Genomic DNA, 5,972 nt, shown 5'->3' with positions numbered 1-5,972 from the left:
CAACCACCTCTCTCTATATACGTAAACATAGTGAAACACTTTCCATTTGGATAATGGTTTAATGGGAGGAATCAGCTCCTGTTTCCAGTATTTACCATGTGTTCAAGTACTGTATGCATGTTTCAGCAAGTATCATCAGTATCAAGACTGAACAGCTCACAGCGTGTGAGTTCACTTTCCCATAGCAAGATGCATTTCACAACAGATAAACTGTCACTCACTGTTTGCTTTCCCAGGTGCTGGTATTTCATCATTTTGCAGAATGCACAGGCAAAATGAACTGTACTTTAACAGGTGTAATTTGTAAAATATGGCTAGAATGGTATCTTCAAAAGCATAGGGGGGCAGTATATCTCCAGAGTAATCAATAAATGTTACACTTTGCTAGCTATCCTTGGCCGTAGCCAGCTACCATTAGCTAATAAGCTCAAGGCTCGGTTACCCTTGGAGCCTCTGGCCTTAGAGTTTGGCTGAAACGGGACCTTAGGTCACAGGGGGAGTCACCACTGGCAACATGGCTCAACTCAACTGGGTTTAGCAACCTGAAAGTGAACACATCTGGACACTAAACTTGGACTGAACACAGTCTCTGACAGGTCAATCTGAAGACCAATACAGTATGGAGGTGATTTACAGTGGCTCTGACCAGGACTATGACTTTGTTATTATTATAGTTGTCATTATTGTGACTATTCTTAGTGCTGTTTGTCCTTCACTTTGGAAAAAGAGAGAACCTTGAATTTAGATGGTGTATGGCTGTATTTTTCTGTTTCGAAAGGAATATAAGTGTGGAAATATATTTTGTGAGAGATTTTTGCTTTGTGACATTTTTTGAGTTTATTTTGTTTACTTATTAGACTAAGTAGCAAACTAACAGCTTTTATATCCCCCAGCTTAAACTACAGGAGTTATCAGATCATTGCCTCTTTGGGTACAAAGTGATATTAGGAGACAGGACAGGTTAGAGCTAGCCGGTTAGCATGCTATCTTCAGTAGATATCTCTTTAACAGGATACATAAAAGTCTTTGTCATAAGGAAGGAAGAAGGAAGAGATTTTATTAGATTTAAATTCAGGCCATATATTACAATGTGATTGTGACAAGTGATGATATGAGGCTATGCCGATGAATTTTTAAATCGCATGTTCATTTTTGAAAGGAAACCGAAAATAACAGCAGCAAATGGAATGTGGGTGACCGCATTGAGGTGAAAGCTTATCAGTGCCCACAGGACTCAGCGGAAGGATGTAAATAACAAGTGAATCTACTGCCAACCCAGCAGATCAGTTCTGAACGTTAGAGAGAACAAACTCTGCACAGTTATCAAGCTGTGAGCATCAAGATTTGATACCCACTTATTTCTATAGTCGGGTTTTCGCCTGTGAACAAAAACAGATTGGTCCACAACATTTTGGCCTGGAGAGTCATCTGAGGACAACACAGCCACATAAACTATCAGACCAAGACAAGTCATGACAAATCCTCTGCTGAAAGCAGAGTGAAACTATTCACAAGAAGTCAGGAGGGTCATTCAGCCTTCACAGCTGCATCCTGCAGTGTAATAGTCTGTGATTGCAACAAAAAAACAAATGGCAAAGCTATTACTTTGCACTGTGACATATTGCCTGCTCATTAGGCGTCTCTCTCTGTTTGAATTATTTGGCTCCCTCATCTCTTATTTTGTCGCAGTTTCTCAGTCGATGATAGAATACAATGAAAGTCATACTGCAATCAATTGAGCTCACTTTTTTATTAACAACTTTATTTCGAAGCCAATATGATTGCACAGCACATTACTGACCAGCAGTTCCTGAGATCATCACATTTGAAATGGATGTTTCTATCGAAAACTCCCCGTGGCAAGAACTGAGAGTGGAGAGCTGTCTCTGACTGTAGTTTCAGTTAAGTCATCACACTCTGAGCCTGTAAACCTGAAAATGAGATGAGATAGCAGTCATTCTGGGGTTTATTAACTATATCAAAACATGTCATTTTTAATCAAGATATTTTATGTCTTTAATAAGTAAAATTAAATAAAACTTTGACATGTGACCTCAATGATTTATAGCATTTAAGCACAACAAGAAAGAATATTTCAGAAGATGTAGTTGTGTTTCCATTATCAACACTGTTACGTCCCCTGGGAGGTCTTGGGACTGTGGGGAGTAACACATTACAAAATAAAACTTAACTTAAACTTAACTCCCAAATCAGGCTTCAGGTTTTATTACCAAAAACAAAGATTACCTCTACAAGAACACAAAATTGTATTACAAACTGAAAACTAACTTCCCTTTAAAAAACTGGGAAGCCGGTTGCACTACACAATAAGTTGACAGAAAAACAAAACAATTCAGTCTGTCGACGCTGCTCTCGTCTTCTGAAAACACACACAGCATGGACGCTGCTGTCATTTTGCTGGCCTGGATTGGCAGTTTGAGACCCCTGATTTACAGTATTTCCAGTGTTATTTAAAATATGAGTAACACATCCTCATACCTAAATGACTGAACAGGTTGTGTAATAGCAGCATACTTACAAAATAAAGATATGATTTATTTTTTTCCTGACTGCATTAGTTCAGCTGCTGTCTGTGTCCTACATTATAACCAATCCTGTCCTTTATATCTGTTTAAATATCTTTGAAGCAGACGACAAACAGTTTTGCTAGATGATCACTTTATTTTTTCAAAAGCTGATCTCTGGAGGAACTCCAACAGCTAGATCTGTATCTGCTTTGCTGTCTGGTTTGGGGTTTGTTTGAGTTCAGTTCCTGTTTCATTCTCACAGTTTTATCTCTCATTGGACATGTCGGAATGTGATGCTCCTGCTGATATCCTGTTTATTAACTTTCGTGCAAACAAAGCTTCTGTTATCCCCCTTTTCCACTGGTCAAAAACCCCACTTAAACCCACTTAAGATCTGGCCTTTGACTGCACTGGGAATGTGTAAACACAGCATTTACAGCCAGGTCAATTGACTCCGCAGTAGACACTGGTTTTGAACACCTCGACTCGGCTTAGATCTAAACGTAAGACCCGGATGGAGCACTAGGCTCTGAAGTTCAGTTTTTGTAGTGGCCAATTAATTAGTAATTACATCATCATGTGATGCACTGCGGACCAAAAAGACATTTTCCCATTACATTTTTAGAGACGGGTCTATAAAACAGTGGATACCCCCACAACCCCCACGAAATGACTTGTTCCACTGTCTGAATTTGAGCCATTCAGTCCAATAACAAAGTCTAGAAGAGCCACACGATTAAATTATTTTATCCTCATTCAAGTTAGCTGGGCGCTAAGCCGGAAATTGGCTGGCTCTACATGCAATAGAGCCAGCCATTTATAAGCTTTCCAACTTCAAAAGGCCAAAACTAATAGGATCATTTCAAAAATAAGACATCCTGTTTCGAAACAAATGTTGGTAAAGCCAACAGAGATAGCTGAAGCCTTCACCAATTATTCTAAAAATCTATATAATGACTCAGAGTCTAATTCCATCGACAGCAAAACAAAGAATTCCTTAAAAGATTAAATATACCATCATAAAGGCAAAGGAGGCATCTGAAATGATACAGCTAATTTCATTAAAGGAAATATCTGACATAATAAAGTCCACCGATATAGATGGGTTTTCAGGAGAGTTCTATAAATGGTTTGCAGAAGTGCTAACACCAAAAACATGGTCAGAAGCCATCATCCCTGTTTTACATAAGGAAGGCAAACACCCAACCTTGTGTGGCCTGTTAGTTTACTTTGTTATGACTTATAACTAAAACATTGACAAACATATCTGTCGGCATGTATATCAAAATTGATCAAACCAGATCAGACACGTTTCCTTCTTTGTAGACAAGGTGCCAACAATATTAGGAGAACATTCAATCCCATTTCATGCACAAAAAATAGTCCACCATGTTGCTCAGTTTAGATGCTCAAAAGGTATTTGAAAGGGTCAAATGGAGCTTCCTTTAATAAACATTGGCAGTTTTGGGGTTTCACTCAATGTGGGTTAAAATGGTGTATAAAAAACTATCATGGATCAGAGTTAACAGTTGTTGCTCAGTTTTCTTTTCCTCAAGAGAGGAGTCAGACAAAGAGACCATTGGCTGAGACAAAAAAACAAAACAAAGACATGACAGGAATAAAGGACAAAGGGGGTGTTGTTAGGTTGGAGGTTCAAGAGGCAGTGATTCTTATCATGGGCATCAACAAGAATGCAGGAATGCCAGGAAACTTGAACTTTAATAGTTGATGAAGGTTCTCAGTCATCTAGGTCATGGTAATTCTAAGTGCTGTATCGTAGGCGACTGGACTTGTTAGGGCTAGGTGAGCCCAGATGTGAATGGTTGTTAAGCTGTCTGGGGAGGAACGTGTTTCCAGAAATAGTCAGACATTACCTGTGCATGGTGCCACTGTCATTGACTGAGGAGATGAGTCAGGGTAGGACACTATAGGGAGAGATGCATTACGTTGTCCCATGATAAGAAGGTTGGGGGTGACTAGATTAACATCTGCAATGTCCGAGGATACATAGCCAAGTGGTTTTGAGGTAAGAATACCTTCAGTTTCGTTCTCAGAACCTCTTAGTCACCATTTGTGCACCAATGGTTGTCTTCAGAGCATTCTTTACTGAGCATATTTCCCGCTCCCAGCGAAGTGGGGTGAGTGTGGAGGAATGAAAGGAAAGTGAATTTTCTTTGTTGCCAACCCTGACTTGAGAGCGGGAGAAAGGTTGTTGAAGGCTTCCTGTAACTCCTTATTTCCTCCTTTGAAGTTGGTTCCTTGATCACATAAAATCTCACTTGGTGGTCCGAGGAGTTATTGACAATACTATAAGGTGGCAGGAGTCTGCCTGTAGCCAGTGGAGCACAGTTGTGTAATCACTCCAAAGCGTACTGCTTCAGATCGGCAGGATGAGTTCATTCTTGATCAGGTCACAGAGGCGTGCACCAAGTCAGAAAAGTGACTTGAAGCCATTTCGAAGCAGTTACAGGTCCCAAGATCAACTGTACAAACAACTGTTTGTAAGTATTAAGTACATGGAACAGTTGTGTCACTGCCACGATCAGGAAGAAAACACAAACTATCATCTGCAGCTGAGAGAAAACTGGTCAGGATGGTCAAGAGTCAAAAACCACCAAAAAGCAAGTCTGCAATGAATTAGAAGCTGCTGGAAGACAGGTGTCAGAGTCCACAGTCACGTGTGTTTTGCATTGCCACGGGCTGAGAGGCTGACATGAAAGAAAAAAGCCAGATGTGGTAGTTTAAAGTTTGCTGCTGATCACATGGTCAAAGAAAAACCTTCTGTGGTCAGATGAAACAGAAATGTAGTTGTTTGGCCACTATGACCAGCAATATCTTTGGAGGAGAGAAGATGAGGCATTTCACTCCAAGAACACCAGACCTACTGTCAAGCTTGGTGCTGGTAGTATTATGCTATGGGACTGTTTTGCTGCCAGTGGATCTGCTGCTCTAAAGAAAGTAAATTGAATAATGAAGAAGCCAGGAAGCTAACAAATTTAGTTGAACTTCACTGATTCTGTCAAGAGGAGTGGTTAACAAATCAGCCAGAGGACTACCAGAAGCTTGTGGATGACTATCAAAAGTACCCAATCAAGGGGAAAATGACCAAGAGACATTTAGATAAATTTTAGAATTACTGTGTGTATATTATTGACCCAGCAGATTCGGTCATATTTTCAGAAGACCTAAATTAAATGTGTTATTGAACCAAACTTCATGAATGTTTTTGTGACAAAGTAGTTTGTGTTCCACTCATTCCATCACAGAAAAATGAGAGCTGTAGAAATCATTGGAACTCAAGACTGCCATGATATACATGTTCTGTTTAAGTGTATGTAAACTTTTGACAAAGTACTGTATATTTTGGGATTGCCCAAAATCCTGGAGTTTTAAAATGAGATTAAACATGTAATAGGTATCATGGTATCAATTTGGATCCTGCAT

The sequence above is a fragment of the Pagrus pagrus genome, assembly GCF_965226575.1.
Source record: "Pagrus pagrus genome assembly, chromosome: 2".
NCBI classification, from domain to species: Eukaryota; Metazoa; Chordata; class Actinopteri; order Spariformes; family Sparidae; genus Pagrus; species Pagrus pagrus.
Note: the sequence above shows the minus strand (reverse complement) of the source record.